The following is a 13,135-nucleotide window of genomic DNA, read 5'->3' as shown; positions in this document are numbered from 1 at the left end:
AAAACCCCAGAGTGAACTGTGATGACCCTTCGGTAGGACAGTTCTCAGCTCCATGCCATCCGTTAGAGGCAAAATTCTTCACGAAAGTTCACCTTTTAAGAGGCAAGATGATCTGCTATGACGCTGAAATTTCCGGCAATACGATCTCATTCTTATCCAGACCATTATACTGGGTGGTTATGGGCCTGCCTCTCAGAGACTTGGTGCTTGGTGGCCACTAGCATCCAGCTCTATTTAATGGCATCTCACAGACTTCTCCTCATGGGTTTTATTTTTTAGCTTTCCCTACTTGAAAACCTCAAATCGTCCACTTGTCTTTGAGAATCAAGTTAGCCCTGTTTGCGGTTGGACACGTGACACGCTTTGAGAACAGAATGACCCCCCGAGGTGCATGGCTTTGGAAAAGAGCCAGCTACATGAGAAGCTACCATCACACACACACTTTCCAGAAACTATTGATACATGTAGCTTAGTGAGTCTTACAGCCTCGCGTTGCACGCTTTCAATAGCCCTTCCCCTGTGCAGTGGGAGGGGAAGGGGTGGCCCCACTGCCTTCCTCTTTCCGTGGATCAGAATATGCTGGCCAATCGCACCAGAGAAACAGCAAGCAGAGAAGATTTTTTCTTTTTTCTTTTTTTTTTTGCGGTACGCGGGCCTCTCACCGTTGTGGCCTCTCCCATTGCGGAGCACAGGCTCCGGACGCGCAGGCTCAGCGGCCATGGCTCACGGGCCTAGCCGCTCCGCGGCATGTGGGATCTTCCCGGACCAGGGCATGAACCCGCGTCCCCTGCTTCGGCAGGCAGACTCTCAACCACTGTGCCACCAGGGAAGCCCAGAGAAGATTTTTGAAGAGCAAAAAATACAGTAATTTTATTCTTGCTCAAAGGGAATAAGCAGCAGAACACAACAAGAGATACCATAGGTGTCTCCTTCAGCAAGAGCTTCGGTGGTTCTTAAGTCCCTTGTATATTATGTTTCTCTCCCGCAACACAAATTCATCCCAGTTTAGCTGGTTTTAACTCAGCCTGTACCCTGAAGATTTCTTTATGCATCACAGCCACAAAGACTAGAGATTTGGCCCGGGTTTTAGGGACACTTTACACAAACAGCACGCTTCCTGTGCATTTTCTCAGGCCAGTCTTCCTTCACTTAAAATCGTATTCTTATCCCACGTGCATTTGTCACATATACATTGTTCTCTTCTCTAATACTATTCGCTCCCTTCTATGGTGAAAGCTAATTCCCAAGTCCTGCTGCAGAAATACAAGATGATAGAGATAAGACAGCCAATTGCTTTGAAGCGTCCTTCATTATGAATCACCTTAGCTAAGGCACAGGCGGCCTATGGCCATGGTTTAAAGGACATGTTTCTAACTGAAGAAAACGGTTTTGGTTTTCACAGAAATACAATTGCTGGTAAAGCTGAGGTCTAAAAATGAGAACACGGCCGTTCCCGCTGGTATTTATTCAGGATGCGCTCTGGTCCCTGCTCTTCTGGCTGGACCCCTCCTTTTGTCTCCCTTCACACAGACGGCCAAGCTCAAAATCTCTGTTTCTTCTCCCTCCCGGTCCCCTGCGTCTCTCCCCCACTGCAGGGAGGTGTATGCCATGCATGTGGCGCGTCCCCTCCCCGCACCCCCCGGGACGTCACAGCATGGCTGACCCACGTCCTCTCTCGTCTCTGAGTCACTCCTGTCTCCTTGCGCTTCCCCAGTCTTGAAAACACCACCTCTTCCTTCCTTCCTTCTTTCCTTCTGCTGGAAAGCAACTGGCTTTCTTTCCCCTTCCCTTTATTGACATGTTTTATTTATTTGTTCATTTTTTAAAAATTTCAAGAGCTGAAAACAAACTTGTAAAAACATCAAACAGAACGGAAGCGTATTGAACGTGAAAGCCCCCCATCCGCCCTCTCCCTGCCTCCCCTTCACTCAGCTGTTAACAGTTGGGTGTGCACCTGTATCAGACGTCTATGACATATAAACAAACACACAGCTATTTCTATGCAGTTCCTCAACCCTAACTGGAGCATAGTACACAGCTGTGTAGTTTGCTTTTTTCTTTTTCTTTTCTGTTATTTTAAAAAATCACTTGAAAAATGTAAACAATACAGAAGCATATGTTATGAAACATTAAAGTCCCTCTTGTGGTATATTTACCCACAAAGCCAAGCTGTCCTGTCACCACTCTGGGTCACCAAAAACAGTTAAAGAAAGAAGTTCCCCATCCAAAATAATTGTGAAGTAATCTGAATCTTTACTGTAGACTTTTTCTCTCTGTAACCCCCTTCCCTCTTTTGACACACACACACACACACCGCCGACACACACATACACACACACCCCCACACACATACACACACCCCCACACACACATACACACACCCCACACACATATACACATACCCACATCCATACACTCACACCCCACACACATATACACACACACCCACCCCCACACACACACAGAGGAGTGAAGGGCATTCAGGTTCCTGGTCCTGCCACAAACAGTAGGGCAGTGAACAGCCTCACGCAAACACCCCTTTGGGAGCGTGTGAATATTCTGCAGTACGGATTCCTAGAGGTGAGAATATTGTATTTGAGTGACGCACATTTAAAATTTTGTTAGAACCTGTCAAATTGCCTCTCTCAAAACAGCTCTACCACTTTGTACTCTTACTAACAGTGAGGGTGAGTATGACTGTATCTTCACCTCCACATTAACATGGTATATGATCAACCTCCTAAAAGCTTCTTCTCTTTGGCCAATTTAATTCGTTAAAAACAGGATCCCATTATTTAGTTTTTTCTTTTTCTGTTACATATTTGATAAGAACTGTCAATCAGCCTGTTGTTTGCCTTTACTTTTATTTGTGGGGACTTGCACTATGAGGACGTATTTAACTCGTCGATAGTCAAATTTGTCAAGATTTGCCTTTGTTTTCTCGTTTTCCTTTGTCCTAAAAAAAATCCTTCCTCACATTAAGATTATTATCACATTTATCTATCTATCTATATCTTTAAACCATTTGGAATTTATTGTAAGGAATGACATAAAGATCTATTATTCTCCTAAATGAACTGCCAATCATTCCAACCTATTTATGGAATAATTCATCCTTTCCCTACTAATTTAAAGTGCAGCCTATGTCATACGCAAAGTGTATGCGTGTGTGTTGTGTCTATTTATGGACTTCTTTTCCCATCATGCTATATATTTCTGAATAATGCCACCCTATTATCATTACTGTCATTTTGATGACATAGAAGATTCCACTTTATTGTTCTTCTTGGCCGATTTTAGGAAACAATCTGTCAAAGTCCACTTTTAAATTCCCAGAAATTTTTAGCGAATTCTCTCTGAGTAAATAGATTATTTGGAAAAAAGTTCACAAGGGACATTTGAAATCTCCTGTACGTTCCTGGGAATGTAAAAGGCCACATGCATGTGCAGGGCTGTGTTCATGCTAAGGGTTGTGCACATGCCCAGGAAAACCTGAGAAGGCTGTAAGTTTTCCCCTCTGGCTGACCTTCAGGCTATGCACAAATAAGAAGTGAGAGCTAAGGCAGAGTTGTCAACTTCTTACGGGAGCTTTGAAGGCAGGAGGAGCACACACACAGAGTGAAAGGATAGAAACATATTGGTTCAAGGCACATTAGCTTTAAAGGCATAAAGCATGACATGCCTTTCCAGAAATCGAACCCAATGACTTTCACTTAAATCTCAACGATCTGAACTAGGGGCTATGGCCATATAATTGTAAAGACATCTGGGAGAGTCAGTGTCTTAGCTGGACACATTCACACTCTACAGGAAACCAGTGTTCTGTGTGTAAGAAAGGCAGGCTGAACATCACGAAGGCCGCTAGCAGTGTCTGCCACAACCTGTCAGGTTTTTACTTCTTGGAATTATCGTGTAGCTCAATAAATAGATTTTTGAAAAGTCTATGTAGTTTAAGTTAGTGTGGTACAAAGTTTATGAGTCAATGAAAACGAACTTGCTAATAGTATTTTTATTTTCTCAATCACTGCTGTCAAAAGAAGTTTGATAAAGTCTCTCACCATGATTCTGTATTTCACCTGGCAACACAAGGACCTGAGAATGCTTTATTGATACTCATAGCTCACACTTATGAAGCACTTGCCATGTATCAAGCACTGTTCTAAGTGGTTCACATATATTAACTAATTTAAGCATCCCAGTAACCCTATGAGTGATACTATTACTATCCTCATATTAAGAGAAGTAAATAGACGTACAGAGGTGTTAATTAACTTGCCTAAAGCAAGGTAATAGGTACCACCAGATAATTAGTACCAAAGTCAGAATTCAAACCAAAGAAATCTGGATTTAGCATCTCTTAATCACGAAGCACCATTCAAATCTGACCACACATCCAGTTGTTCACTATTTTAGTTCTACTCTATTATCCCTACCCCTAAGTTAGACGCTACTTTATTTACTTTATACCATCTGTATCTATATTTAGCAATATCTTTGCTCACCATTTCTTCTTGTCCCTCAGACATTCCACCTGAGGTATTTTTTCCACATATTTTTAGTATTTCCTTTAATGAGTGTCTTTTAGAGAAAAACATTCTTAGTTATTAAGTCAGAAAATGTTTTTATTTAACCTTTGTTCTTAAAGATGGTGTCAGCGGGTAGAGAACTGTGGGTAACTCTTCAGTGTCTCTGAGCACAGTGAAAATAATTCACTGGCTCTGATATCATGGTCACTGAAAAATAAAATTTTACTCTCATTGCCATTTCTTCATAGGTAATCTGGTTTTTCTTGGATGCTCTTAAGGTCTTTTGTCTTTCATGTCCTATAGTTTCTCTATGTTGTTTCTAGTTGTGGACTTTCTCCCCTACTTGAAGTTCATTTGGATTCTGATATTTTAGAATTTAAATCTTAGCAATATTTATGAAAATATCCTAGTTACATGTCTTTGAAAATTGTCTCTTTGTATATGTTAGGACTTATTACTCTTACTTCCTTATTTTCGGTAGAGTTTTATATTTTGCATCTCTGTCTTTTTAGATGGTGTTCCAAATAATTCCTTCTGTTCACAATTTTTAAAAAAAATTCAGCTGTGTCTAACCTGCTCTTACAGATTTGTGACAATTCTTTGTCAGTCATATGTATTACAAATACCATCTTCCACTCTTTGGCTTCCATTTTCATTTTCCTAGTGGTGTCTTTGATAGACAGAAGTCCTAATTTTAGTCTAGTAACATTCATCAATCAAGAGACACTGCCAAGCTTTGCAGAGATGATGCTTTCCCTCTCAGTAACCTTGAAGATCAAAGAGAATATGCCTGAGAGCTAGCAGCCTAGCAGCCGCTAGAGGGGGCAGAATGAGTGCAGAGCTCCCAAAAGGGCCATTCCCAAAGAACTGTCAATATTTGACCTGTCTGACAGCCTGCTGAAAAGTTCCATTTTCAGGGCATCTCTTTCTTTGATGTAACTTAGAACTCCCTCTGTGACAACAGCCCTACTGACAGGGTATTTGTCAAAACAATCAGCATTAATTGTTTAACACTGCAGTTGCTTAAGGAAGCGTTACAAGTTGAGGCTAACAAAAGGCTATGAAAAAAAAACTTAAAAGGAAACACTGGACACGTGATATCCATAGGGTGCTTTCAAAAGTTTCTATATATTCCTGGGAATCTAGAAGACCACAAGCACACACACAGGGCTGTGTGCATACCTTGAGCTGTGTCTATGCCTAAGAAACAACTGAGAAGACCCTAAGCTCTCAATTCCGGCTGACTCTGAGGATCTGCACAAGCAAGAAGTGTAGGCTAACGCAGAGCTGTAAGCTACCTGTGGGAACTTGGCAAGCATGCCCCAACACACACACAGAAGCCCCAGAGAAAGGACGAGAGACTTATTGGTTCAAGACATATAAGGAAATCTTAGTGCAATCATTCGCTGAACACTAAGCTAAGTAGCAGAGACTTCAGTGGCTATATATGACAAAGAATACAGGCTTTATAAAATTTGTCTAGGAAAGTCACTGAACAAATAAACAGAAAACAGCAAGAACAACAGCAAAAAACCTTGGGAAGGAGAGAATCTTATTTCTAGGGTGGGCACATTATTTATCTAGAATGTACAGCTTTCAGCAAAAAATCACAAGACATGAAAAAAAAAAAACCCAGGAAGAATATCTTTTCACAAGAGAAAAAGCACACAAAAGAAACTGTGCACGAGAAAGGGCACATGTTAGATTTACTAGACAAAGACTTAAAGTCATCAATTATGTAGGAAACCATGTTGAAAGAACTAAAGTATGAGAATGACATCTCACAAAATAGAATATGTCAATAAAGAGATATAAATTATTTTTAAATGAAAATTCTGGAGTCGAAAAGTATAAAAACTGTAATGAAAACTTCACTAGAGGGGCTCAACAGAAGATTTGAACAGGCAGACAAAACAACCAATAGACTAATTGAGATTATCCAGTCTGAAGAACAAAAACAAAAAAGAATAAAGAAGAATAAACAGAGCCTCAGAAACCTGTGGGACACCATCCAGCCTACACATAAGGGGAGTCCAAGAAAGAAAGAAAAGAAAGGAGAAAAAAGAATATTTGAAGAAACAATGGCCAAAAACTTCCTAAGTGATGAAAAACGATCTGCTCACCAAGGAAGCTCAATGAACTCCAAGTAGATCATTTTAAAGAGATCTATACCAAATACATCATAATCAAATTGCTAAAAAGCCAAAGAAAAGGAGAGACTGATGACAGCAGCAAGAGGAAAGCAAACCCGTCCTGCACGAGGGATCTCAATGAGGTTAACATTAACAACTAACTTCTCATTCAAAACCATGGTTGCCAGGAGGCAGTGGGATGACATAGTCAAAGTACTAAAAGAAAAACACTGTCAACTAACATCCTACATCTAGGAAATCTAGTCCTTCAAAAATGAAGGAGACGAAACAATGAGAGGCTTTGTCACTATCAGACCTGACCTACAAGAAATACTAAACAGAGTCCTCCAGGCTGAAATGATGGGACAGTAACTAAAATCCAAATGAACAATGAAGAACACCAGAGAAGGTCAATACATGGGTTTTACAAAGATAGTACAAATGTGTCTTCATTTGTAGTTTTTTTCTTCTTTTGGATTTAAGGACAACTGTACAAAGCAACAATTATAAAACTATCTTGTTGGGCTTACGGTGTGTAAAGATGTAATTTGTATGACAATAAAAGCATAAAGAAAAGGGAGGGAATGGAATATAAAGAAGCAAAAGTTTAGCAGACTACTTAAATTGCTATTAATCCAAACTAGATTGTTCTAAGTTACAATTTCATTTTAATTGCCAGGGCACCCAATAAAAAAATCTCAAAAATATATAGTAAAGAAACAATAGATAATTTAAATGGTATGCTAGGAAATTTTATCTAACACAAAAGAAGGCAGTAATGAAGAAATAAAGGGAAAAAGACATGACATAAAGAAAATTTTAAATGACATACAAAAGCCCTAACCTACTAGTAATTATGTTAAATGTAAATGGATTAAACATTCCAATTAAGAAGTAGAAATTGGGAGAATGAATTTTAAAAAGTCCAATTATATGCTGTCTACAAGAGAAGAGCAAGCAATGACACAGAATGGCTATTATCAAAGAAAAGAAACTTGTGCACTGTTGGTGGGAATGTAAATTGGTATAGCCACTAAGGAAAACGGTATGGAGATTCATCAAGAAATCAAAAATAGAGCTACCATAGGATCCAGTAAGTTCACTTCTGGGTATTTATCCAAAGGAAACGAAATCACTGTTTCAAGGGCATATGTGCCTCAGAGACAGGGCAGATGTGCCTGGAGTGGTCGCTGGAGCTGGATGGTGGTAACACACGAAAAACACGTGGTCCAGATGCCTCTAGGATGAGCTGGGGGACATCTGAACGAGCAGGGGAGTGGAAATAGAGTGGACACCAGTTTCTTTCTTGTCTCCCCACATTCCTTCCCTGTGGGGACTACCTCTTCCTCTATTTCTGTGATACTAGTGGAACTGCCAATCAACCTCCTCTCTGCACTGTTCCCCTGCCCCACAGAGGTGGGTATGTGACCCAGGCTAGCCCACAAGAGAACACCACTCTGCAGGAATCAGGGAGAGGTATGTAAGCTTGGGCATGCGACCCAAGCAGAGCCTACTGTGGTCCTTTTGTAGGATTGAAATGGATGCTGGAAGGGGTTTCCTTCTTCGCCGCACTTCAAAAACCACTGCTTTTACCAATGGAGAGATTTGGCAAAGAATACAGCCATCAGGAAAACTGCGAGATAGAGAGACTGAGATATATTTTGAAAACCTAGCTCCAGACATACGTACACCTGGCAAATCCTAAACTTCGCAGTTATGTAACAATAAATTTAAAAGATTTCCTAGAGTTGTTTGAATCAGGTATGGATTACCTGCAATTGAGTGATTCTTGACTAATACAGAGAAGTCGTTGTTTCTGGTTTTGACCATTTAAAACTATGGTTGGCTGTGACTTGTGGAAACACGAATCTCCAAGGAAGAAGTCAGGGACAGATTATCCTTGGTCTCCTACTATTTTAGGGAAATGGTTAATAAGAACACAAAGATTTATCTTTGGGAGTATTCAATAAGGTGATGGTTTGATGAGATGATGATAATTAACTAAAATGATGTGCCCAAGAGTACTTCCTTGGAAGTATTCATATCTCTCCTCTCCTGAATAGAGCCCTATATTATGGGATTGGGGACCTGGATCTCCAAAAGACTGCAATGATCTCATAGCATCTGTCTCTGAGAAATGAGGAGGATAGGAGACAATGAAACGGGGAGCTGTCTTTGAGGGTAATAAGATTTCCAATCTGTAGCCAGTTGGGGAGGAGCTGAGAAAAGATAGTGGGGCTTTATCCTTCCCATCACTGCTTCATGTAGAATCTCTGCTTCTCATCTGGAATCCCCTCTGGTTATTCATCATTTAACTAATGTGTCAATGCCTCTTCTGTGCAGGCACTCTGCTTAGCACACAGCAGTGCACAGGTAGAAAAGGGCTTTGCCTTTATGGAGTTTCAGCCTAGTTGGGGGAAGACAGACAATTAAACAATTAATTAGGGCTTCCCTGGTGGCGCAGTGGTTGGGAGTCCGCCTGCCGATGCAGGGCACGCAGGTTCGTGCCACGGTCCGGGAAGATCCCACATGCCGCGGAGCGGCTGGGCCCGTGAGCCATGGCCGCTGAGCCTGCGCATCCGGAGCCTGTGCTCTGCAACCGGAGAGGCCACAACAGCGAGAGGACCGCGTACCGCAAAAAAAAAAAAAAGAAAAGAAAAGAAATACACCACTTCTGATGATGTATCCTTAGGCTCTGGACTGATGCACGCATACCATGTTTCTCTAGAGGATGGTTTCGGACCTGGGGTCCCAGAGTGCTTGCAGTGGGGATGGCCACCTGTTATTAAAATGAAAGCCATCCAGAAGTGTTGCCACTGGCATCTGATCTGTGTCCAGAGGAGTCCTCCAGTACGGGATGAGGGGGAGGGAAACCAACATGTGGGATCTTCCCGGACCGGGGCACGAACCCGCATCCCCTGCATCGGCAGGCAGACTCTCAACCACTGCGCCATCAGGGAAGCCCTCCCCTATTATTAACATCTTGAATTGTTGTGGTGCATTTGCTATGACTGATGAGCCAATGTGGACACATTATTATTAGCTGAATTCTGTAGTTAATATAAAGGTTTACTGTCTGTGTTGGACATTCTGTGGTTTTTGACAACCGTATAATGACGTGTAGCCCCCTTACAGTATCGTTAAGAGTAGTTTCATTGCCCTAAACATCCCCGTGCGCTACTTATTCATCCCTCCCACTTCTTCCCCCGACAAGCCTCTGGCAACCACTGATCTTTTTAATGTCTTCATAATTTAGCTTTTTCCAGAAGTTGGCATCATAAAGTATGTTGTTAAAAGAGGACAAACACAATTCCCCTAGGCCAGCAGCTAGCAGGAGGTAAGAGTTTAGTCCAAAACCACATCTGTCTGACTGATTCTCTACGTTTTCTGGACCCCATCCTGCCTAACGGTGCTGGCCCGGGACTTGGTCTGTCCACCTTCACCCTGGATGGTGCTCCTAGGGCTTAAATTCTAGCATTTCCTTTCCTTAACAGTCTTTGGAATCTTGGATCCGCTGTTCTTTGAGTATGATCAGGGTGGTCTGTCACTCATGATCCCTCTGGACCTGTGTGTGATCCTAACCTGCCTGATTTCGCTTTATTTATAAATTCAGCCAGTTTTTTCGACATTTTCCCCTTTTTGCTGAGGCTTTGAGCATCATTATTCTTCCCCTGGTTCGCACTGAATCTTTTCTGCCAGCAACTTGCTTGCTTACGGGCCTTGTCATGGAGGGTCTCCTACAGTTTTACTGAAGACGAAGTCTGCTGGGCGAGGCTGCTAAACGGGGCACAGTGCTGACAACTGTCTTGGTTGAGTTCCACCCATACACCCATCAGGGCCTGGAACACTTGCTCTCAGAATTTACAGATACTATCTCTATGATCCGTCTGCTTGTTGCCCGAGCAGAGCATCTCTACAATCTATTAAGTTCTATTTTCCTGCCAAGAGTAAAAAAAAAAAAAAATCCCACAATCATATTTCAAGTACTAAGGGATATTCTGCTAAGAATAAAAGGTTTATAAGCTCCAAACAGAAGTGAAATAGCTTGTGGAAAACCATAAAGGAATGAAAGAGTAGAATTCAGATTCAAATCCAGATCGAGTGCAAAGGCAAAGCGCGTGGTCCTTGAATCACACCAGGCTTCCCTCTGTGGAATCCTATGATGGCAGCGTCAGCGGGTTAAGGAGGCTGTGTGGGATTCAGGAAGAGCCCCAGCACAGGAGACCTCCTTAACGCAACTTGAGAGCATCCTTTCACCAATGAACAGTTGAAACTGAAATTTTCTGTTTTAAAACAACGTGTATGTAGTCACTGATTATGATACCAAACACTCCAAAGTGCCTTGCAAATACTAGCCCATTGCTACGTGTTCACGAAAACGCTTCTGAAGCTAATAGCACCCTGCAGTTATATGCTTTATAAATTGCTAGTGTAATTCCAAGAGTATCGCACCCTGTGGCTGATAATGAGGCCCCATCACTGACCAAGGACATTGCGGGGGGAGGGGGGTTGGGTAGGAAGCGGGGAAAGGACTCAAAGGCCGTGGACACCGTGCTATCGTTTTTCCTGTTTTCCTGCAAAGTTAGAGAGGAGGCTGGCGGGGTTAATCTATGACCTACTTACCTCTCTCGTGTCACAGGTTACTGGATCTCTATAGACTGTGGCTTCTGCTTGGTTTTGGGCGCCAAGAGGGAGCCTGTGAGGTGAGCGCGGTGGGACCCGGGTCTAGTTTCTGCCATCTCGGGGAGAGTAGCTCCGGAAGTAGCCGCGGAGACAGGCCCGCCGGCCAGGTGCTCGTCCTACCGCCAGGGGCACAGGCAGATTCAGGCTTCCGGCCCTTCCGGACAAGGGGCGAGGATACATTATTTGTTGAAAGTAAGGGAACAGCAATACAATATTCCAATGACAAAGAAATGAAGATTTATCATAATTAAAAAAAAACCAACCTTGAAGTGCCTCCCCAATCTTCTCATTTTGGGGGAGGTAAACTGGCCGCGAGCGCGGGGTCCGCTCGCCGGGGCCCGCGGTCGGGTGGACAGTCTGGCGGCCGCGCCAGTCGGGCCCGCGCGGGGGTCTGCGGGGACCCGAAGACGCAGGCGGGCTCCCACTGCCCGAGGGATGGCCGCACGCAGGCGGGGAGACCACCAGCGCGTCCGCAGGCGCCGCCCACCCGCGGGGGAATCCCAGGTTAGGGCGCGGGGCGCGCGAAGACGCCGCGCCCCGCCCCGCCCCCAGCCCCGCCCCCGCCGCCGCCCGCTCCCGGAGCCGCCGCCGCGCCGCGCTGCCATTGGTGCCAGGCGGTGACGCTAGCGAGCGGGCCGGACGGCGGGGCGCTGGGGGCGGGCGCAGGGAGCGGGGCGCGGCTGATGAAACCGGCTCCCGATCCCTCCCGCCCTCAACGCTCCATTCACTCAGCGCCGGCAGGTGTGAGCGGCAGGTCAGCTGCCGGCGGGGCGCGCGGCCACCCGACGTCCGTTACCCGAGTCTCCCCCTCCGGCTCCCCGCGCGCCGCGCCTCCGCCCGAGCGTCCGTCAGTCCCGCCGAGCCTTGGTCGATCGTCCGTCAGTCCAGCCGCGGTCTTGCCTGCATCCCGCCACCCGCCGGCCCGGTGAGTCCCCGTCCTCCGCCGGCGCTGGGGCAGCTGCCCGGGTCCGGGTCACCTTGGGGGGCTGACCCCGGCGGCGCGGGGAGGGGCGCGGAGCCCGCGCGGGGAGCCCTGGCATCCTCCGGGTGGGCGCGGGCAGGGCGGACGGGGGTGTACGCGGCCGGTGCCCATGAGGCTGTCTCCGCCACGGAGTCCATTTTGGTTCGCTGAAGGCGCGGCGTGGTGCATGATGCAACACCCCGTGAGGAAGCGTGGGCGACCTGGCGCCTCCGGGGTGCTGGCCCAGCGCTCCCTGCGGGGCACCGGGCGCCGGGACGCGCGGGTGGTCGCGGGGGCGTGGGGACGGGGAGCGGGCACTGGGCCCGGCAGGCGTCCCGAGACCTTCCCTTACATGGCGCGGAGCGGAGCACGCCGCCCCGCCGCGAGGTCCACGACGTGTTATCGGCCGCGGGTGGGGAGCCCGCCGGGCGGCGGAGGGTGGTCCCGCGGCAGGTGGCCGGCCGAGGACGGCGTCGCGCACCCGCAAGCTGGCCGCGGCGCCCACGTCTCTTCCTCTCTGGAACCCTGCACACTCCCTGGCCCGCCTCCACCTCTCTTCCGGGTCCCCGGAGTTGTTTCGGGGAAGTCCCCCCCGCCGGGGGCTTCCTTGTGACCCAATCTGGCCCGTAGAGGCCGGTGCTCAACGCTTCCAGATGGTTTCGAGCAGGAGGCAGTTCTTCCGGCTTCACCGAGACAACCTATTCTCAGTGTGTTCCTTTCTACGTAGTAGGAAACTTCCCGGGCCAGGCGGGTCCCGCAGTCATTCTAAGACCAGTGTGTACACGGCAGCAGGGCGCTGTAGTACTACTACCTTCCCCTTTTCAGTGGCTGTG

At 46.0% G+C, this 13,135-nt stretch overlaps 1 protein-coding gene and 1 long non-coding RNA gene across 2 annotated transcripts in view; one reads left to right on the top strand and one right to left on the bottom strand.

The window, feature by feature from the left end:
- The window catches only part of LOC132413767 (uncharacterized), a 146,141-nt gene extending 134,291 nt beyond the window's left edge, over positions 1 to 11,850 (bottom strand). Inside the window, exons 1-2 of the long non-coding RNA XR_009516809.1 lie at positions 11,605 to 11,850; positions 11,282 to 11,495 (exon numbers count right to left, since the gene is read on the bottom strand). This is a non-coding gene — a long non-coding RNA (uncharacterized lncRNA). The remainder of the gene's footprint in view (positions 1 to 11,281; positions 11,496 to 11,604) is intronic.
- A 215-nt stretch (positions 11,851 to 12,065) lies between these two features.
- The window catches only part of SLC7A1 (solute carrier family 7 member 1), a 66,948-nt gene continuing 65,878 nt past the window's right edge, over positions 12,066 to 13,135 (top strand). The window contains exon 1 of the mRNA XM_059995947.1: positions 12,066 to 12,266. The gene's annotated coding sequence lies outside the window, so the exon portion shown is untranslated. The remainder of the gene's footprint in view (positions 12,267 to 13,135) is intronic.

This window comes from Delphinus delphis, chromosome 18 (assembly GCF_949987515.2).
Source record: "Delphinus delphis chromosome 18, mDelDel1.2, whole genome shotgun sequence".
NCBI lineage: Eukaryota > Metazoa > Chordata > Mammalia > Artiodactyla > Delphinidae > Delphinus > Delphinus delphis.
This window is presented reverse-complemented; position numbering and strand designations above follow the sequence as displayed.